Raw genomic sequence first — 23,759 nt, 5'->3', positions numbered from 1 at the left:
TATTGGTAATATGCTTGCAGTGGAACCTCCTGGATGGGCAGGCATATTTAGATCTTGGTTTAGGCCTTTTCTACGACTTTGGGAAGAAGGTGGCCAAGTGAAGAATCTCAGGGGTCATCGTGGTCAGCTACCAGCCTATGTCGCTCCGTGCCTGAAGTTATTACGGCAGTGGCGATTTTTGGCTGAAGATCTCAGATCGGTTCCGAGGAAAGTCCTTATGAGTCGAGTCTTGAGCGAAGTCTTTCATGACCCACTGGCCTTAAGGGATTGCCCAGGCCCAGTTCTGAGGGCAGGGTTAAGACTTATTAATTTGGACAGAGTACCCCCTAAATTCAGGGATCTGGCCTGGTTGTGCTTCCATGGGAGGCTCTATGTTAGGGGCAATTTGAAATTCCGCAGTGGGATGGATCGTAGCTGTCCTCGGGAGGAGTGTGCAGGTGAGGAGAAGACTATGGACCATTTTCTGCTTCATTGCCCTTTTAACATAGAGGTGTACAAACAGGTGGGGTGGGCCCTCGGTGTTCCTTTCCTCTCCAGGCTGGGTTATGCTGAGTGGGTGTACGGAGCATTCAATACTGGTGGGGTTTTTTGTTTAGATACACTTTTTCTAGTTAGCATAGTAGTCCGTTATTTCACCTGGAACGCACGGTGTCAGGTCAGCATTCGGCGTAAAATCCTTCCTGTTCAGGTGGTGGTGTATGACATTTTGCATGAGGTGGAGAAGATTTGGGTGCTCGAGAGAGACAAGCGGAGTCAGGGGGCTTGGTTGAAGGCGTGGAGGGGTTTCAAGCCTCCCTGACTGCCAGGAGTCTCTTTCCCGGGTGTGGCTGTCTGTCTCTTATCACCCTAGATTATTATTTTTTGGATTAATTTTTGATAAATGGCTGCGTACATAGGTGATGGGTTGTGCCTCTTAGGCCCTCTCTGCTGCTTTATGTAAATAATTTTGGTAGTGGATTATGTATATATTGAATATATTCTGAACACGAATGTGTATTCCTTGGATTTCTGTTGAAGTTTTGTATGGTTTTGTTTTTTACTTTTGTATAAAATTGGTTGCTTGATTCTTTTTAATAAAAGATCAATAGTGCCTCATCATTGGTATCAGTGGGAGGACTAGTGTCCCATCATTCATATCAATGAGAGGAATAGTGCCTAATATCCGTGGAAAGTATAGTGCCATGCCTGATAATTGGTATCAGAAGAAGGCATAGTGCCTGATATTTGGTATCAGTGTAAGGTATAGTGCCCCATCATTGGTGTCAGTGGAAGAAATGGTGCCCCATCCTTGGCATCATCCTCAGTAGGAGGAATAGTGCCTCATATCAGTGGAAGAAATAGTGCCTCAAGGGCCAGATAAAGGCATGCAAAGGGCCAAAGCTTGGAGACCACTGCTATAGAGGTCTGTTATGTTAGTTACATAGTCAGCTTGAAAAAAGACCCATTTAGTCCAACCAATAGAAAATAATGAATAAATAAAAAAAACTCAATATATAGAAACATTGGGGGATAGGCAGGAGCGTAGTTCAGTAGCAATACAAAAATTACATAGCACCCGTTTTCAGTACGAGGAGCAATAGTGCCCCATCACTGGGATTAGTGTGAAGGGTAGTGAAGTGACATATTGCTGGTCACTTCACTACCCATATTGTGGAACAGTGACCCATCTTTGGTTTCAGTAGAAGTCATAGTGTCCCGTCATTGGTGTCAGTGGAAGAAATAGTGCCCCATCATTGGTGTCAATGGGAGGAATGGTGACCTTACCTTTAGTGTCAGTGGAAGGAATAGTGTCCCATTGTTGGTATCAGTGGGATGAATAGTGCCTCATCATTGATGTCAGCAGATGGAATAGTGCCCTATCATTGGTGTCAGTGGAAGGAATTGTGCCTTAAGGGCCAGATAAAGGTAAGCAAAGGGACGAAGCTTGGAGACCACTGCTATAGAGGTCTGTTATGTTTGTTACATAATCAGCTTGAAAAAAGACCCATCTAGTTCAACGAATAGAAAATAATGAATAAATGAGCAGCACTATCCTCACCACAGGCATGCCCGAGTTCAGTAGCTGGCAACCAGCCACTTCATGTCTGCTTTGACAACTTCTGCCAACAACCACACCTCTACTATCCACAGGCTCTGCTAAACCTCAGCCACTTTTCAGCTTTTAGAAAGCAAGTGATTGGCCATGAATGCGTACTGCACAATTACAGCGAATCATGGCATCCAGATCAAGGGGGCAGAGAGTGAGTGCAGGGTTGTACACATATTCTGCATCAAGCATTAGCAGCAGGGGAGGGGGTCACAGTTCTCCATCCTCTTCTGTGGTGCTGGATGAACCCATATCCTTACACTGCCACAATTATTCCAAATAAAGGCTAAAAAATCCTTTGATCCAAATTTGATCCAGCAGGAAAAAAAATCCATCCACTGAAAGCAGTTGGATCTTTCCTGGATCAATAACCTTTTCTGAGGTTAAACCTCTTATGCTCACTTCACTATATGGACCCCTTATGTATTTATACATGGTGACCATGTAACCCCTCAATCTCCTCTTCTCAAGAAAGAATAAGTTCAGTTCAGCCAATCTTTCCTCATAGCCAAGCTCCTCCATGCCTCTTATGAGTTTGGTTGCCCTTGCCTGTCCTGGTAGGAAGCTGAAAATTTCAGCATATAAAGTAAATATGAAGATAAGGGAATGAAACATTTTTTTTAAAGGTTACAGGTCCCTCTTTCTTGCAGCTCAAACCCTATTTGGGGAAGTTTAAATAAGATCAAAAAAAAATCCCACCCGATATCCTATTTGGGCTCATGAGAAGGTGCCAGTGCTTTGACTTAGGCTCCTGTTGGCAAGTAAACATTCAATAATCCAAGATAGTCGGCACTCAACAGGATCTTAAAGATATGACGTTTTTATTGATGCATACAGTTAAAAGTTATGTACAGAGCCCCAGCTATGCATTTTATCCTAAACGGCCTTAATCATAGCTACGATTAAAGCCGTTTAGGTTGAAAACGGGGCTCTATACACAATGGCGTCCCTAGGGGGGGCCAGAGGGGACCCTGACCCCCCCAACATTATGCTGTGCCCCACCATGTGCCCCCCCCCAATTATTTTTTTTAAACAAAAAATCAATGTCTAAGAGGGAGAGAGTCCCCAGTCAGCTCCTGCGGGTGATTCCTCCCCCCTCCCTCTGCTCACTGACACTGCATAATGCGAGCACTCACACAACCACGGCTGCCCGATCTGCTCCTTCCCCTGCATCCTCATTGGCAGGGAGAAGAGCGAGTTGCAGGAAGGACTCCACCAGGACTCTCAGTTACTGAAAAAACAGACTGATTTCTCCCATCCTTAGGACAGGAGAACCAGCCTGTAAATTCCAAGAGATGCCAGACCAGAGCAGTCAATAGCAGAGGCAGGACAGCAAGAGGAGGCTGGGGAACCCCACAGTGGCAGAACACCAGGGCCCGGAGGCAGGACAACCTTTGCAACCCTGATAGTTCTCCCACTGCTTTGGATCCTTATATTTTCTTGGTATGCTGGTGACATATATCTCTTGTTTTCTGCCACCCTGGGGGACCCCAATACAGTAGCAAGGGAGCTCACTGCAGAACATGTGAAAGGGCCGTTGTGGGGTCATAGTAAAGGACCCCAGTATATATTTATATATCTATATATATAGATATAGATATATATAGATATATATGCATTTTATAGTTGCCCCCCTACTTTTGTCCCTGTCCCCCCATGTGCCCCCCCAAATATGAAAGCTGGAGACGCCACTGTCTATACATTGTTTTTAACCACATACAACGATAAAAGCTTCATATCTTTAAGATTCTACCGAGTGCCGACTATTTTGGGCCATATGGGGAAGTCCCTGTACTTAGGACAGTGCCCAGGACACTCCAGGGAAGGAGTTGCCCTTGACGTCATTGTCCATAATTGGTATAAGCCACTGATGTCACAAGGAACTCCTGCCATGAAGGTCCTTGAGTAGACACGTTCTGTTATAGGGTAATAACACTCTCCCCGATTCCCAATTGTGCTTATGTACTGCTACCCTGTCACATAAGCTTCCGAAGTGGACTAAAACAGGCAGTTTCAACACAATACTCAGGCATAGTCCACTGTTGTCACCATCACAAAACCTGCCCTGAGAAATGCCATGTAGCCATCACTATATTGTACGTACACTAGACGTGGTCATGAAGAGACTGCAGGAGCACTGATTTAAAAGAGAGAATGAAAAAAAGGCTGAAGGAAATATTTTTGATACACAGTGCTTTAAATGATATAATGTGATTTAATTAGAGCTTACATCTACTTTAAGGGTATATTGAGATTTCTGAATATCATTATTGGTTTTGTGTTTTTTTCATGCTGCCTAAAAAAATATTGTCATACTGTTGAACTTCTTACACTTCGGGACATAAAGAAAACTGCCACTAAAGATAGAGATTATTTAAATATTCCTGAACTCTTAAGTATTTGAATCCATGAATTTTAAATAAGTTTTTATGTTTATTCAAAGCATGTAGTACAGCGGCATACTGTTTCTATTTAAAGTAATGACATTGCACAGAATTTGTTAAGGAAGATTTTAACCACTTCCGGACCGCCGCACACCGATATACGTCCTGATTTTGAAGGAGGATTTTGTTGTTATGGCAGCAGCTAGCTGCCATAACCTCGGTATCCTCTTGTTCGGCCGGCAGTCCGCTTCAAGATAAAAGTGGTCTCTGCGGCGCATTCGCCGCAAGATCACTTTTATCGGCTGCGGGAGAAGGCCTCCCCTCCCGTGGCGCACCTGTGCCCTCCGCCACTTACCGGAGCCGTCGGCAGCGGCGGAGGCGATCGGATGCTTTCACTAGCTGGGCATGGGGACGAGTGAGGGGACGATGGCCCCCACCCGTCTCCATGACATTGCAGGGCGGAAGCGACGTCAAAACTTCACTTCCGCCCATAGTTCTTAAAGGGACTTTTTTTTTTTTTTATTCTTTTTTTTAAATAACAATTTTTTTTTTATTGCATTTTAGTATAAATATGAGATCTGAGGTCTTTTTGACCCCAGATCTCATATTTAAGAGGTCCTGTCATGCTTTTTTTCTATTACAAGGGATGTTTACATTCCTTGTAATAGGAATAAAAGTGACACAATTTAAAAAAAAAAACAGTGTAAAAATAAAAAATAAAAGGTAAAATAAATAAGAAAAAATGTTTTTTTAAACGTGCCCTGTCTCGCCGAGCTCGCATGGAGAAGCGAACGCATACGTGAGTAGCGCCCCGCATATGAAAACATTGATCAAACCACACATGTGAGGTATCACCGCGATCGGTAGAGTGAGAGCAATAATTCTAGACCTCCTCTGTAACTCAAAACATGCAACCTGTAGGATTTTTTAAAAGTCGCCTATGGAGATTTTTAAGGGTAAAAGTTTGTCGCCATTCCACGAGCGGGCGCAATTTTGAAGCGTGACATGTTGGGTATCAATTTACTCGGCGTAACATTATCTTTCACAATATAAAAAATAAATGGGCTAACTTTACTGTTGTCTTATTTTTTAATTCAAAAAAGTGTATTTTTTCCAAAAAAAGTGCGCTTGTAAGACCGCTGCACAAATACAGTGTGACAGAAAGTATTGCAACAACCGCCATTTTATTCTCTAGGCTGTTAGAAAAAAAAATGTATAATGTTTGGGGGTTCTAAATAATTTTCTAGCAAAAAAAAAACAGTTTTTAACTTGTAAACAACACATCTAAATAGAGGCTCGGTCCTTAAGTGGTTAATAGTCATTTATGCATCAGAAGGTTGAACACTATGGTATTGTCAATGATGTGCCTATTGTGTAGTCTCTGCATTACACCTCGTAGATCCAAGAAACCTGACACCTAGAAATCACAATCAAACAGTAATGCATACGTTATTATTATTATACAGAATTTATATAGCGCCAACAGTTTGCGCAGCGTTTTACAACATGAGGGCAGACAATACACTTACAATACAAATCAATACAGGAGGAATCAGAGGGCCCTGCTCATTAGAGCTTACAATCTAGAACATGTAAATATGTTTCAATTTAAAGTGTAACTAAAGGCAAATTTTTAATTTTTTTTTTTAATTTTAGATAGAATAAGGGAGGGCTAAAACCTCTTTCAGTTTTTTGCCATCTGTGTCCCATAGGGGAGATTTCTCTTCACTTCCGGTCCCATAACCAAAACAAGAAGTGAAAAGAAATCCCTCCAAAGTGTGAGAATATCAAGTTGTCCCCCGGGTCACCAGAACTATTGTCCCCATTGGAAAATTTCTCCTCTATCACTGTTCTGGTGTCAACCCAAATTACATGATTTTCTTTTGCTTTCACCTTTGATGATAATGGTAAACAGGACAAACAGAGAGGGTGAATCTCTCTAACGGGGGGGGCACAGACAGCAATAAAACTTGGCAGGTGTTCTAATCCCTCCCTACTCTATCCAAAACTAAAAAGAAAAGCTTTAACTAGAGGCTTAACTAGAACCTTCAGGGCCCCGGTGCAAGAAACCATGAAGGGCCCCTGACCCCCGGCTGGGGGCCCTTTCCTCCAGGCCCAGGGCTCTTATCTCTGTGCCCAGTGGTGGAATGCCAGGATCCTGTCATAAGTGCAACCTTTGCGACCTTGGTAGTGTCGCCACTCGTGTCAATCATTTTTACATTTATTTTATGTTTTATTTTTTGTTTACATTTTTTTTTTAGTATAGTAAAAAGTGAAGGCACACTGTCCAAGGACTACAATCCAAGGAGCTGCATGAAATCTTCTGGGCTAATCTCTATTATTTACATCTGATAGTTTTATCACACTCCCAGAATTTGGCTATCACTGTATTTCTAGGATCTGACAATTATGCTTCAGGTTTAAGCATCTTCAACATTAGAGTCCGTGCAGCTGCCTCTCCTCTCCTCCTGCCCAATCACAGAAGCCTTTGTATTATGTGAAATGATTTACAAATTACACAGGCTTCTCTGAATGGACAGCGGGGGGGGGCGGAATAGCTGCTCTGTTTGCCTCCCTCTCCTCTCTCACAGCCCCGAGGGTTAGTGTCAGAGCCATAAACCAGTTAGATATAAATAATACAGATAAGCTCAGGAGATGTCATGCACCTCCTTGGACTTAAATGACAGTGTGCCTGCACTGCTTACAAAGTGACTGAATTCCTGGAATTCGGCTTTAAATGTTGCACAATGCGAATACTTACTGAAAACGTGCAATCATTTGTTTTTATATTTCCAGGTAAAACTTTTTAATTGCGCAGGGACACATTGGATAGGATATCGCTTCATGACAACATTGTTGCCTAAACAGATATGTCAGTTAATTAATAGTTCTGCTTCTCTGTTTAAACAACACTTTCTAGTTAATGAGACCTGATTGAGCTAATACTTAGCAGACAGTTGCCAGTGCGCTCATCAAAGGGTTCTGACAGCAGAAGTTAGCAGTCACTGGAGAACAAAGTTTAAATCTAGCTTTCAATTCTCTTTCAAAAAGAAGATTGGGGAAGATTAAATGTTAGAATTAAAATTGCTCCCCTCGCCTCAACTGATAAAGAATAAAATGCTTCCTTTGTTTAGGGGATAAAACAGAGTATTACTTACAACCTAATTCCGAGGCCTAAATGAGTATTTTCAGTGATAACATGTTATTAATTTATGGTGTTTTATATAGATACAGTGCTCAGCATAAATTAGTTCACCCCAATAGATTTGTCAGAAAACCTTTACTTTCCTTTCAGAGTAAACATCTTCTATGGGACACCATACTACAAAATCCTCCCACAAATGCGGGCCATTGATTGCAACCAAGATTTGTTCATTTGCACACACAGACAAGTATTTTTCCTAACAAATTCATTCAAGTCTATGTTGCAAAAATGAATACACCCCAATGAAAGTCTTAGGAGCAAAGCTAAATTTTAGACATCAAAAGCCTAATTAACAAGAATTCAACTACAGGTGAGTCTAATTATTCATACAACAGGTGTTCAGCAGACAGGTGATTATAAAAGGATGTTACCTAAAGTGGTTGTAAACCGCTCAGTGCTTTTTTTTTTTTTTTTTTGACCTGCAAGCAGCCACTCCATTAGGGGCGCAGGGGCGCCGCCCTCATAATCTACATGCAGGGCACCAGACGCATGGATTTCAATGGGGGTTTTTTTTCAAGCACATGATTAGAGCCTGAGGCTCTAATTGGCTTCAAAAAAAGGTTGGCTCAGGGCATAGAGCACTGCGCCCTGAGCCCACCCAGCTGTGACATTAGCGAATTGATGACGTCTTGATGACAAAACGCGTAGGGCGGAGCATCTAGCGTCTTTGCATCACTTCTGGTTTCGGACCGTGGAACGCAAATCGTCCCGGCTTCCTGTGTTTTTTAAAGGCTTATATGCATTTGCATGTGAGTATGTTTTTATGTTTTGATATAGATGAGTATCACCAAGGCACTAAAAATAGTGTAGCGCTAAGTGTCAAAATAAAAGATTTTTAAGCACGAGCCATCTTACAATGGCCAGAAGATAAGCCAAAACAGAAAATGCTTCAAAAAATTCAATGGAAAGTGACTCAATGAAAAAATATTAATAAATATTACAAAGTGACATGTAAAACATAATGGCAAAACACCAGTGAGAGGTGGAAATAAAACCAAAGTATAAATATATGTATGAAAAATTAATCAACTGTGAATAAAGTCCATATGTATTATAAAAAATGTGTTCTTGATAGAAATCAAAAACCACCACCAACAGTCTCTGAGGATTAGCTGATGAGGACAACAACGAAGTATCACTGATGGGTGAGAACGGTAAAACCCCAAATCGAATGTGACGTCTAAGTGTGTGTCAAAACCATCACCATAGCATCTGAAGAGGCTTACCGGAAGCAGGGGACTTGAACAGACATATGTCTTACAAGTCAAAAAAGCTTATTTAGCCACCGAGGCTGGCAGGATGGGACATCAGATATCCGCAGCTTCAAATGGGGAAGAGGGGGGGTCTGCCGACAGCTTCACCCGTCCAGACGTATCAGCAGGTCAACCAGATGTTTAATTGGAACCATGAGAGAAGGAAGACTCACATGGCATGATATCGTTTAAAAAGCATGCATTTATTCAAAACAATAAAAAAGGAGCACTCACATGGTATAAGGATGTAAACAGCTTAGATAGTATCAAACGCGGTGATCATAGAGGGTCCACCCGACATGTTTCAGCTCACCAGCCTTCATCTGGGGTGTGGACCCCCCTATTCCACCGCAATTTAAACTAGAAATGACCCCCACTGGGAGTGTCACAGCCCAGGAAATGACCAACTGACATCACTTCCGGTTCCAAAATATGTATAAACCTTATGCGATGTATGTTATAAAGAACAAAGATAAGCAGTATTTATACCGCTGTTCTAAAATATCGGGGTCAAAAGATGAAATAAGGTGAAAGTAAACTTAAAATATTGCTAAGGTTATGGCCGGCCGATCCGGAAGTGCTCGGAATGGAAATCCAAGCCTCTTTCTCGGCACGGCCAAATTACATAGGACGGAGCGCCATCGCGCTCCGCCCCCTCTATTCGGCTGAGTTTTGAGGACGTGCGCAGTAGCGGAAGTCACAGGAAGGAAGTCCGCCGCTGCGCCACGCCTCGTTTTGGGCAATGGATCTCATGGGTCGAGGCGCCGTAACGCCCCGCCTCCTGGTCTCACATTACTGCCCATAGTGAAGAGTGTGGCTAACCACACCCAAAGTCCGCCCACCTCCCTGCCCTCTCCATCGGAGCTTAACCAAGCCTCTCGTTCACAATAACATGTGATCCGTATGGAGGGCCGTGATTGGACAGAAAGGGCCGAAAATATAACACAGCGCTTGGGCAATGAATGTCAGTGTCAGCAGAGGTGGTAGAAAGAACGATTATAGAAACCTATGCCATGAATCAAAAAAAAATAAAATTTTTTTTATAATATAACAGGAGTTCAAAAACATTGTTCGAAAAATTAAGTGAAGGTAAAACATAACATGAACTAAGTAATGTGGCATGATAGTGACACTGCCAATGAGGGGCATCCCACATAGCCTATACACTCCGCCACATGAAAAAGGGGCTGACAATAAAACCCTATATACAAGATGACATTTATCAAATAGAAGTTAAATCTATACATTAATACAGGGGTTGATATAAAAAAAAAGCCCACAATGACAAGCAACTGTTAATATATTGGTTCCCAATGTTGCAATGTTTAACATGAAGTAGAGAGAAATAAAATGAATAAAATGAAATAAAATAAAATAAGATAGGAGATTCGCAAATATAGTAACTATGCTTGATTGATAAATGAATTGATGTCCCACTCCACGTTAATACCTTGCGGAAAGTGGGAACCCAATTCATAAATCCAGTAGGTCTCCAACCTGGAGACCCCCCTAAGTGTTGACCCCCCCCACCAGGGGGCCACATACTTATCGATGATGAGAAACTGTGTGCCCTCAGGGTTTCGATCATGAAACTCCCTATAATGACGGGGCACAGTGTGTTAGGTACTACCTGCCTTTATAAGGTTAATGTGCTCAGAAACTCGAGTAGTAAAGGACCTGATCGTCCGTCCTACATATTGTTTACCACAGGGGCAGGTCAGAAGATAGACTACCCCCGTCGTAGCACATGTGCAAAACTGTTTTATTTTGTAGGTACGGCCACTTACCCTAGAGGAAAAAGTATAACTAGTGCGTCTCCCGTTAGTGTTATATTGACAAACTAGGCATTTTTTACAAGGGTGGAACCCAATAAGGTTATGAAAAAAGGAAGGTTTAGTTGGAGGGTTAACCACATTAGGTGCCAGCTTATTACGGAGGGATGGAGCTCCTCTAAAAACTAACTTCGGAGTATCAGGCAGTCTAGGGCCCAAAATCTTATCAGTTTTCAAAACGTCCCAATGATGTTCAAAGATTCTTCTAATATGTTTATGTTGGATAGAGAAGGATGTCATAAAGGACCATTTAAAGTCCTCATTTACTTGCTTGGGTTTATCCTCTAAAAGTAATTGACGATCCACTGAACTGGCGTTATCAATTTCTTTATCTAGATCCAAAGGTTTATACCCTTGATTGATTTTCTCATCACGAGGAAACGTACCCGGCTTACCAATTTGGATCGAGAGATCAGGGAGCTTAAAGACAAATTACTTTCGTTTAAAAATTCAGTGGAATACAATACTCTGTCATCCAATTTGCAAGCTCATCTTGTAAAGGAAGACAAGGAGCAGAGAATCAAAAAACATAAAAAGTATTCCCGAGATACTGGCGATTATAAGGTGGGTAAAGTGTTTGGTTGGCAGAAATCCATCACAACACCCACCCCAGAGGTTGCCATGGACACTAATTCCTCGAGTACCAACATAACAGCTCCCCCTAGGGAGCCCTCTGTCCGCCCAAAACCCCTTGCTAATAGGGATCAGGCTCATGATGCGGGCTCCTCCTCACGTAGGAGCCGACACCCTAGCGCACATTCCCCTAGAAAGCAATCAAGAGGCAGAGGCCACTACTCTAGGAGTAGGGGTAGAGGTGGAAATAGGGGTGATCATCATGGTCATGAGGAACGTCGATATTACGAGCAGGACGGCCCCTATTACAGGTGCTCTCCGGGTCGTAGGTACGAGTATCCCCAACATTCCCCATATCAACATCCACCTCATTATAGGCACCCCCCTGTGTCAACATACAACAGATATTCCCCTTTGCAGGAACATCATAATGAAAACATCTACCCATTTCCTGATGCTGGATATGGTCGATCCCCATATAAACAACCCTACTATGGACCGCGAACCTCTCGGGGTTTTCACGAGGACCACTTAAACAAAAAAAGAGGTCCAGAAACAAGAGAGGGTCCAGAGGAGGGAGGAGGGTTCAGAAACGAAAAGAGGCAAAGGACCTAACGTGTCAAGGGGTCTTTAACCTCAGTGACACTATCCTCACCAATGAAGAGAAAATCATCTTAAATAAAGGTCTTAAGTTCGCCCCTCCATGTAAATTAAACAAGTTCAATACTTTTATTGACATTCAAAAGTTCATTAGGAAGATCCATATCCAGAGATATATTATTTCCAATCCTTCCAGGAATATGGCCAGAGCGGCAACATCTGGTACAGTTCATTCAGGTTTATCCAACCCCTCCCTCTTTAGTCCTCCCACACAACTTCCACCAGCTATCAATTTGTTCAAGGAACTTGTGTTGAAAGACCTAACTAATGTCCCCCTGAAACGTAAATTCCATAACCCTTTACCTGCAGCAGGTCTTACCACTCTATGTGACAATAAAAATATAGTCATTCGCCCTGCTGACAAGGGCGGTGGCATAGTTCTATTAAACAAATCGGATTACGTCCAGGAAATGTACCACATTCTTGGCGATCAGGAAACATATGTTGAACTTCCCAGTAACCCTACACATAAATATAAAAAATAATTACAAGGCTTGGTTTCTAAAGGATATGATTCCTATATTTTAAATAAAAAGGAGAGATCATTTTTAGTCCCACTGGCTCCGCGTATACCTGTTATGTACTACCTGCCCAAAGTGCATAAGGACCCCCTGCACCCTCCCGGTCGACCAATAATTAGTGGTATCGACTCTGTTACCTCTAAAATTGGGAAGTACATTGATTACTTCCTTCAACCATCAGTTGTCAAAATGCCATCCTATTTAAAGGACACTAAGGACGTGATCAATCTACTTTCCAAGGTTTCCTATTCTGGTAACCTGATCATGGCAACTGCGGACGTTGCCTCTCTCTATACTTGCATTCCGCAGGATAGAGGTATTGATGCAGTCAAGTGTTTTCTTGACAGAGATGCCTCCCTCGCTTCACCCCAGGTGGACTATATCATCGAGCTAATTGAGTTTGCAACTCAACATAATTATTTTTGGTTCGATGGGAGATTCTACCGTCAACATAGGGGTGTCGCGATGGGAGCAAAGTTCGCTCCCAGTCTGGCCAATTTATTTATGGCCAAGTGGGAGGAGGATGTCGTCTATGCCATGCAATGCCCGCACCTTTTGCTGTGGGCGCGGTACATAGACGACATCCTCCTCCTATGGACTGGGAGCCTAGATGATCTGTCCACCTTTTTCACGCACCTCAATGCCAACAATAGGAACATCGTTTTGTCCTTTGAGGCTATCGCAACCTCTGTTCATTTTTTGGACTTGGTTATAGATAGAAAGGAAGGCCAATTTGTGTTCAGTACACACTTTAAGTCCACCGATCGGAATGGATTTATTCCTATCGATAGTTGTCATCATGCTCCTTGGATCAGATCAGTTCCCAAAAGTCAGTTCCTGCGATTACGGAGGAACTGTAGTGACCTCAATACTTTCAAAACCCAAGCAGCGTCTTTGAAGAGTAGATTTTTAGAAAAAGGGTATAAACCTTTGGATCTAGATAAAGAAATTGATAACGCCAGTTCAGTGGATCGTCAATTACTTTTAGAGGATAAACCCAAGCAAGTAAATGAGGACTTTAAATGGTCCTTTATGACATCCTTCTCTATCCAACATAAACATATTAGAAGAATCTTTGAACATCATTGGGACGTTTTGAAAACTGATAAGATTTTGGGCCCTAGACTGCCTGATACTCCGAAGTTAGTTTTTAGAGGAGCTCCATCCCTCCGTAATAAGCTGGCACCTAATGTGGTTAACCCTCCAACTAAACCTTCCTTTTTTCATAACCTTATTGGGTTCCACCCTTGTAAAAAATGCCTAGTTTGTCAATATAACACTAACGGGAAACGCACTAGTTATACTTTTTCCTCTAGGGTAAGTGGCCGTACCTACAAAATAAAACAGTTTTGCACATGTGCTACGACGGGGGTAGTCTATCTTCTGACCTGCCCCTGTGGTAAACAATATGTAGGACGGACGATCAGGTCCTTTACTACTCGAGTTTCTGAGCACATTAACCTTATAAAGGCAGGTAGTACCAAACACACTGTGCCCCGTCATTATAGGGAGTTTCATGATCGAAACCCTGAGGGCACACAGTTTCTCATCATCGATAAGTATGTGGCCCCCTGGCGGGGGGGGTCAACACTTAGGGGGGTCTCCAGGTTGGAGACCTACTGGATTTATGAATTGGGTTCCCACTTTCCGCAAGGTATTAACGTGGAGTGGGACATCAATTCATTTATCAATCAAGCATAGTTACTATATTTGCGAATCTCCTATCTTATTTTATTTTATTTCATTTTATTCATTTTATTTCTCTCTACTTCATGTTAAACCTTGCAACATTGGGAACCAATATATTAACAGTTGCTTGTCATTGTGGGCTTTTTTTTTATATCAACCCCTGTATTAATGTATAGATGTAACTTCTATTTGATAAATGTCATCTTGTATATAGGGTTTTATTGTCAGCCCCTTTTTCATGTGGCGGAGTGTATAGGCTATGTGGGATGCCCCTCATTGGCAGTGTCACTATCATGCCACATTACTTAGTTCATGTTATGTTTTAGGCCTCTTTCACACGGATGATCCGTATGTCCGTTTTTCATCCATCCGTTTTCGGATGAAAAACGGACATACAGTCATCCCTATGGAGCGTCGGATGTCAGCGGTGACATGTCCGCTGACATCCGACCCCGCTCCGATCCGAAAAGTGTAACGGAGGAAAAACCTACTTTTCCCTCCGTTTTCGGATCGGATCGGATGACGACGGACACTACGGACCGTCATCATCCGATCCCCCCATAGGGGAGAGCGGCGCTCTGACAGGTCCGTCGCTGCACAGCGTGCAGCGATGCACCTGTCATCTTCCTGCTCAGCGGGGATCGGCGGAGCGATCCCCGCTGAGCCAGCGTGTGTTCACGGGGCGGATCATGACTGATCTGCCCCGTGTGAAAGAGGCCTTACCTTCACTTAATTTTTCGAACAATGTTTTTGAACTCCTGTTATATTATAAAAAAAATTTTATTTTTTTTTTTTTGATTCATGGCATAGGTTTCTATAATCGTTCTTTCTACCACCTCTGCTGACACTGACATTCATTGCCCAAGCGCTGTGTTATATTTTCGGCCCTTTCTGTCCAATCACGGCCCTCCATACGGATCACATGTTATTGTGAACGAGAGGCTTGGTTAAGCTCCGATGGAGAGGGCAGGGAGGTGGGCGGACTTTGGGTGTGGTTAGCCACACTCTTCACTATGGGCAGTAATGTGAGACCAGGAGGTGGGGCGTTACGGCGCCTCGACCCATGAGATCCATTGCCCAAAACGAGGCGTGGCGCAGCGGCGGACTTCCTTCCTGTGACTTCCGCTACTGCGCACGTCCTCAAAACTCAGCCGAATAGAGGGGGCGGAGCGCGATGGCGCTCCGTCCTATGTAATTTGGCCGTGCCGAGAAAGAGGCTTGGATTTCCATTCCGAGCACTTCCGGATCGGCCGGCCATAACCTTAGCAATATTTTAAGTTTACTTTCACCTTATTTCATCTTTTGACCCCGATATTTTAGAACAGCGGTATAAATACTGCTTATCTTTGTTCTTTATAACATACATCGCATAAGGTTTATACATATTTTGGAACCGGAAGTGATGTCAGTTGGTCATTTCCTGGGCTGTGACACTCCCAGTGGGGGTCATTTCTAGTTTAAATTGCGGTGGAATAGGGGGGTCCACACCCCAGATGAAGGCTGGTGAGCCGAAACATGTCGGGTGGACCCTCTATGATCACCGCGTTTGATACTATCTAAGCTGTTTACATCCTTATACCATGTGAGTGCTCCTTTTTTATTGTTTTGAATAAATGCATGCTTTTTAAACGATATCATGCCATGTGAGTCTTCCTTCTCTCATGGTTCCAATTAAACATCTGGTTGACCTGCTGATACGTCTGGACGGGTGAAGCTGTCGGCAGACCCCCCCTCTTCCCCATTTGAAGCTGTGGATATCTGATGTCCCATCCTGCCAGCCTCGGTGGCTAAATAAGCTTTTTTGACTTGTAAGACATATGTCTGTTCAAGTCCCCTGCTTCCGGTAAGCCTCTTCAGATGCTATGGTGATGGTTTTGACACACACTTAGACGTCACATTCGATTTGGGGTTTTACCGTTCTCACCCATCAGTGATACTTCGTTGTTGTCCTCATCAGCTAATCCTCAGAGACTGTTGGTGGTGGTTTTTGATTTCTATCAAGAACACATTTTTTATAATATATATGGACTTTATTCACAGTTGATTAATTTTTCATACATATATTTATACTTTGGTTTTATTTCCACCTCTCACTGGTGTTTTGCCATTATGTTTTACATGTCACTTTGCAATATTTATTAATATTTTTTCATTGAGTCACTTTCCATTGAATTTTTTGAAGCATTTTCTGTTTTGGCTTATCTTCTGGCCATTGTAAGATGGCTCGTGCTTAAAAATCTTTTATTTTGACACTTAGCGCTACACTATTTTTATATTTGTTGATTTTCTACTTCTTTGTCTTAGAGGTGTGTTAGCCGCTTACTGTGTAATTATTCTTTCAACATCATTGGAGCAGCGCTGTACTCATTTCTTATCTACCTATGGTTTTGATGAGCACCTGTCACTTTAGTAATTTTTTTATTACAACACACTCATTTACTCTTGCATATGTGCATTGCACACACTAGGATTTGCACTAGTACACTCCCGCCGACCGAACGCATATATGCGTCCTCGGCTTTCCGGGGTTATACCGGGATGATGCCCGCAGCTGCAGGCATCATCCCGGTACCGTTGTTTTCAGCGGGCGATCGGCTACCCGAATATAACAACCGATGCGGCTAAAAGCCGCTCGGTTGTTATACCGGAGGAGCGGGAGGGGACATCCCCCCCCTCCCGCCGCCTCCCGCCGCTGTTACCGGGCCTCCCGTGCGATCGGGAGGCCCGGTGTCCGGTCCGCTGCCTTCGGCGGCTGGGGGCGGACTGGAACGAAGCTGCGAGCGGCTTCGTTCCAGCCTTCTTCTTGTAAATGCGGAAGCGACGTCATGACGTCACTTCCCGTTTACTCGGCTGCCAATGGCGCCGAATTTAAAAAAGTACACAGTATTCAGAATCGCCGTTTTCGGCGATCTGAATACTTTGAAGTGTAAAGGAGGGATGGGGGGTCTTTTAGACCCCCGATCCCTCCATAAAGAGTACCTGTCACCACATATTACTGTCACAAGGGATGTTTACATTGCTTGTGACAGCAATAAAAGTAAAAAAAAAAAAAAAAAATTTTAAACACAATTTATAAAGTACAAAAATAAATAAATTAAATAAAAAAAAAAAAAAAAATTTTTTTAAAGTGCCCCTGTCCCCGCGAGCTCGCGCAGCGAAGAAAACACATACGGAAGTCGCGCCCGCATATGTAAACGGTGTTCAAACCACACATGTGAGGTATCGCCGCGATCGTCAGAGCGAGAGCAATAATTCTAGCCCTAGATCTCCTCTGTAGCTCAAACCTGGTAACCGTAAAATTTTTTTAAAGCGTCGCCTATGGAAATTCAAAGGTACCGTAGTTCGTCGCCATTCCACGAGTGCGTGCAATTATAAAGGGTGACATGTTTGGTATCTATTTACTCGGCATAACATCATCTTTCACATTATACAAAAAAATTGGGGTAACTTTACTGTTTGGATTTTTTAAAATTCATGAAAGTGTCACTTTTCCAAAAATTTGCATTTAAAACACCGCTGCACAAATACCGTGTGATAAAAAATATTGCAACAATCGTCATTTTATTCTCTAGATTCTTTGCTAAAAAAATATATATAATGTTTGGGGGTTCTAAGTAATTTTCTAGCAAAAAATATGGATTTTAACTTGTAAACACCAAATTTCAAAAATAGGCTTAGTCATGAAAGGGTTAAACTCATATTTTTAGTGGGAGTATAATAAAGGAATACAGAGAGTGTCACATAGGGGCATGCAATTATTGTACCCTAGAACAGCGCCACACCTACCCTTCCCCTTTTAACACTTGCATTTACATTCCACTTAGGTGGTTGTATCGGTAGGGGCAGCAGTTTTTTTTCCATCCCATTCATTGCCATAAGCGCAGAGACATCGATATATTTTTAATATTCACTAATGTCTTACTGCTTCTCCTTCCAGTCAATCAGGAAGGGGGTCCTGAGACCTGATTGGCCATGGAGTCTTAGGACTCAGGGACTTAGGGAGGAGAAGCAGCGCTGGTAACGGAGGGACGGTCCCCGGGAGTGCAGCCTAAGTGGCAAGAGACAGAGTGCACGAGCGGGAGCCGGTGTGGAAAGTGGAGAGCCAGTGCGGAGAACGGGGAGCTGGCACGGAGAGCAGAACTAGCGGGAGCCCGTGCGCAGAGCAGGGAGCAGTGTGAGTACCTATCGAGGCCGGGCCTGTGCACCGGGGGAGTGTTGTACAGTATGTGCAAGTGAGGGGGGCACTCAAAATAATGAGCACCAGCCGCCACTGCCTGCAAGATAAAGCCAAAATGTGAAACTTACCTGAGAACAAAGCCTTCCAGCGATGTGCTGTCATCTCTGGAGGGTGCTTCCATCTTCACCCATTTTCCTTCCGGGTCCGCGGACTCCAGCTGTGTGACTGGCCAGAGCGGCGATGATGTCACTCCCATGCATGAGCGGGGGAGCTGCCGTTTATGGCACAGGATTCTGAAGGAACAAGCCGGGTGGCCGTTCCTGGGTGAGCCAAATACGTCATCAGTTGCACGTCATCAGAGCACATTTAGGAGATATTTACAGTGCCTATAGGTAAGCTTTATTGTAGGCTTATCTATAGGTACAAGTCAAAGATTGAAGTTTACAACCACTTTAACAAAGAAAACCCCTCCCATTTCATGCGGTCAGCAACGGCACCACATGGAAGAGAAATTTCACAAGGCCTGAGAAAGAAAATAATTTCTTTACACAAGAAAGGTGAAGGCTACAAGAAGATCAGCAAAGCTTTACTTATCAGTCAGAATACTGTAACAAAAGTGATACAAAAATGTAACAAAGATGGAACTGCAACCATCTCACAGAGACGTCCAGGCTGTGCACGAAAGTTAACACCTCAACAAGAGCATCTTCTGATGAGAAGGGTTGAAGAAAATCGCCATGCAACTTCACTGCAGTTAGCTAAAGAAATAGAAAGCAAAACTGGGGTGATTGTTTCCTGTGACACAATACGGCATACACTGCAGATGAATGGCATGCATGGGTGTCGTCCACAAAGGAATCCTCTCCTAAAGCCCATGCACAAAAAAGACTGCCTACTATTTGCCAGGGCCCATGCTGAAAAAGAAGAAGACTACTGGGACTCTGTACTCTGGAATGACGAGACCGATATAAACATTTTTGGAACTGATGGCTTCAAAACTCTATGGCGTCGCAAAGGTGAGGAGTACAAAGCAAAATGCATCATGGTGCCTACAGCGAAACATGGTGGTGGCAGTGTCCTTTTGTGGGGCTGCATGAGTGCTGCTGGTGTCAAGGAGCTGAATTTCATTGATGGTATCATGAATTCACAGATGTTCTGCTCCATATTGAAAGAGAAGATGCTACCATCATTCCATGCCCTTGGTCGTTGTGCACTTTTCCAACATGACAAGGATCCGAAACACACATCTAAGGCCACTGTTGCATTTCTGAAGAAGAACAGGGTGAAACTGATTTAGTGGCCAAGTATGTCTCCTGATCTGAACCCAATCGGGGAACACCTATAGGGAATTCTGAAGAGACAAGCATCACTCTCCATCCAGCATCTAGGCTCTAAAAGAGGTCGTTCTCGAAGAATGGAAAAAGATTGATGTTGCAATATGTTGCCAACTTGTTCATTCCATGCCTAGAAGACTTGGTGCTGTCCTTACAAATCATGGAGGTCCTACAAAATACTAGATGGAGTAGTTTTTGTTGTGGGATGTATTCATTTTTGCATCAACTAATTTGAGTAAAACTGAAGATTTTGTAATCTAAGTTACTGTATATTCTTAACATTACTTTCATTTAATGAGCTAAATAAAATGTCTGCCTCTCAACCGTAAAAACTGCCTCAGCCCCCTCTGGCATACCTGGCAATAGTAAGTGCAATAACCAATGAGAAACACACACGTTAATAATTAATAAAACATAAAAAATGACAAACAGTATATAGTCAAGTAATCAACTAGAGATCAATAACTGAGATTTAAGAGTAATATAGCTCTCAATCCTATATTCAAACTGCTTTCAGGGGATTCCAAACCTGAGAATGTCCCCAAGAGCAGAGGCACACTTGAATGGTAAATAAACCACAATATGGCACTTAAAATTAGATTGGTTACCTTACCTCTACTCAGATTGGCTCTATGAGTCCAGGCAGGAGGAGAGCAGAGGAATTACTCCTTTTGTGTCAGGCCTCTCTCTACTTTCCCCTGACACCACAGGCCAAACTTTACACAACTATTCAATTCAGCACGTAATGGCTTAACTTTATAGATAAACTGTCCCACACACCCAATACATATGCAGAGCCCTGAATGTGTGTGTGTGGATCCGCATGGCCCTGACAGCTTCAGTCCTTTTTGAAGAAAAGATAAGCTTTGGTGTCTTCAGCTAGCCACTTTCGTTGGTGCACTTTAACTCCTGGGTAGCAGGGCAAACAACATAACTGGGCCAGATTATCGAGTACATTTTGTTCAACAAGGTGAGAGGACAATGGTGTCTGTATACAATGTCCCAGAAATGTATAGCCTTATCCTTTATCCCTGTAGTACAAGTGTCAGCAAGATGACTACTGGCAATGATGTTTGTATACAGTGTTCAAAAAGCTCTTTCTGTAATGCAGTGTCTCTGTTCCCTGCAGATAGGCAGAAATGCCCTCTCACCAAATCCTGCGATCAGGGCCCAAGCGAACGTCCTGGAACAGGCAGGCTTTTGTGGCGACCCAACCGATCCTCTCACACTGAAATGGTTCACCGCTGGTGGAGATGCACCTCAATATTCACCTAGGATCCCCCTCTCTCAGGCTGGACGTCCAAACTCGCAGTGGAGACCTGAATCGCACGGGGAGATCATTTGAGAGAAAGCACCTCTCCCTCAGGTCTGGTTTCTTCACTCCTTCATGGCTGACTGAACTTTTTCCTCAGGACACAAACTGGATTCTTTTACTTTCCTGTCAGCAAAGCATCATGGGATTTGCAGTTCTCTCTGTATAACAGTCTATGGGGCCGTTTTGTGTGAGAACTTCATGTCCCAGAATCCATTGCTACTCTCCCTCAGGTCTGTACAATCTCTTCCATTGGCTGTTGTAACTGTGCTCTTAGTTGGTTTTCCTCTTCCAGCCAACAGGGGCACAAGAGAGGCCACTGAATTCAGAGCTCTGTGTGTGTCAGCTCATATTACGTTAACTCAGTCAGTGAAAACAGGAAGAAGAAGGGGGGTGGAAAAAGCCCAGACATGACAGGCAACTTTCTCCCTAACTGAAGCTGGAAAGCCTGTGTACATTGTTCTGGCCAGCTTGGCGAGATTTGTGGGTTATAGAGTGAGACACCGGCTACACACTCCCCCCACCAAAGAACCTTTGGTCCCCAAAGGAAGTAACAATCCTTGACCTGTACATGGTTTTAGAATACACGTGGAGAAAAACAGGTTAATGTACACAGGTTCAAACAATTCACATTTGCATAAGAACCTGGCAGAGGAATCTCTCACCAATGAGCATAGGAAGGAAGGCTGTCCTGCCTACAGGCCACCTTAATTGGAATGGCCTTACCAGTTGTGCCAAGGGGTGAGTCAGAGTTGCTCTTCACCAAAGTAGCAGTGAACAGGTCAGGCATGTCAAGAGTCCCTTGAGGGGAGAGGACAATTTCTTTGGGGCTCTCATCCAACAGGTCACAGGTCGGTCTCTTGAAATGGGAAATGACTCTTCGTTTCCTCTGCTCCACTGGCTCTGACACAGTAGGCTCACTGGCCTCTTTCTCCTGTTTAACCACTTTTGCCTCCTGCAGATCAGTTTCTATTGCCTCTGCTGTGGATCCTTCTCCATCCACTATGGAAGAGGGAGACACCTCTGGCCCTCATGCTGGCAGGGAAGGTAAGGGATCACATCTGGGGACAACAGGGGCTACATTTATATTCTAAGTAATATATACAGTATATAATGACGTTGGATGATCTGAATGACATTTGCATTCACTGCACAAGTGTCAAATGCTCAGGAAAGTGAACGCAATTAGAATGTTTAGCAATTGTAAACCTGTGAAAGTCACCGTTATGCTAGTTTGTGGCTTTGTTAACCCAACTTAATCTTATCTTAATATTATGTGCTAACAATTTACACAAACAGTCTCTCCCACCACCTTTCCTCTCATAATGTATCATCAAAAGAGGACTACCGCTCTTCTAAAATAAAACGCATGCATTTACTTTGAGCTTTACCATTTCGCTACATGAAAGTGTCACGAAAATGTATAATTTTTAATTACTTTGTTGATTATATTTTGGGGTAAATAAATGGGAGTGTGCAAATTTTGTAAAATTTTGCAAAGTGTTGTAAAAATTACAAGAAAATGCATTTTTTTCATATTTTTTTTTACAATTTTTATACACTATTTATGACAATAAAAAAACAAAAACAAGGTAAATAAAATATATGTATCCACATTTACTATTTATTACAATAACTGTACTATTTATTACAAATTCATTCCAAATTATTACACATTATTCCAAATTATTACACATTTATTAAAAATGTATTACAGTAAAACCTTGATTTGAGAGTAACTTGGTTTGAGAGCGTTTTGCTAGACAAGCAAAATGTTTTAATAAATTTTGCCTTGATATACAAGCAATGTCTTAATATAAGAGTAGCGTCATACCACAGCGGAGTATAAAAAAAAAAGAGAGGAGCCTCTATGTGTAGCAATATGGTTACATTTAATGACGGTACAACATTTAGCAACTTATTGCTACACTTAGAGGTGCCTCTCTTCTCTTTTATACCCTGTAAAAAAAAATGCTTTGATATACAAGTGCTTTGGATTACAAGCATGTTTCTGGAACGAATTATGCTCGCAAACCAAGGTTTTACTGTATTTATTTGAAAAAATTACTATTTATTGCAATAAAAAAACAAACAAAAAAAAAGGCAATAAAAATATTTATCTAAATTTGCTACCAAATTAATGCCCCATCTGTTAAAAAAAAATAAAAAAAAAGATGTATAATAAATTAGGTAGATTACAAAACCTAATGTGTGGAACCAAGACATCACTGAAACGAAGAAAAATATTCTGGGCCACAAAAAGGATTTAATGTTTACATCTACTTTAATCCACAGGTATAACCTTACGATAACCAAAGTCTTAGTATTTATATTACTTCTGTACCCAAAAAATATTCTTGCCCAAATCAACCCATATTACAATATAACAACAATTTGCTGCTGACAAAAAATACATCATTTGGCATAAAAAAAAATATATATCACAGAAATATCTGCTCAAAAGCTAAATAGCTACATTAACGACTAACAAACGTATTTCAACAAGATGCACGAGACTGAACAAATCTGAATGTCTCCATTGTAAGAATGGGCTTCTCTCTACTTTAGATACAAAAGATAATCCTGACACATTATTTGCTGTTTGTTTTACATTAGAAAACTATTTGTATATCTACTCAAGTGGCTAACATAGCACCACCTTTGTTGGCAAACAGCGTTATTGATGCAAAATATATAAATAATGCATGGCTTCACAGCTCGCCGTCATGTGAC

At 42.5% G+C, this 23,759-nt stretch overlaps 1 long non-coding RNA gene across 1 annotated transcript in view; it reads left to right on the top strand.

Annotated features, from left to right (window-relative positions):
- Nucleotides 1–22,481, top strand: part of LOC141145774 (uncharacterized) — a 48,138-nt gene extending 25,657 nt beyond the window's left edge. Inside the window, exon 3 of the long non-coding RNA XR_012244633.1 lies at nt 20,844–22,481. This is a non-coding gene — a long non-coding RNA (uncharacterized lncRNA). The remainder of the gene's footprint in view (nt 1–20,843) is intronic.
- Nucleotides 22,482–23,759: the final 1,278 nt, after the last annotated feature.

Source organism: Aquarana catesbeiana, linkage group LG05, assembly GCF_042186555.1.
Source record: "Aquarana catesbeiana isolate 2022-GZ linkage group LG05, ASM4218655v1, whole genome shotgun sequence".
Classification (NCBI taxonomy): Eukaryota; Metazoa; Chordata; class Amphibia; order Anura; family Ranidae; genus Aquarana; species Aquarana catesbeiana.
Note: the sequence above shows the minus strand (reverse complement) of the source record. Positions and strands in the feature narration are given on the sequence as shown.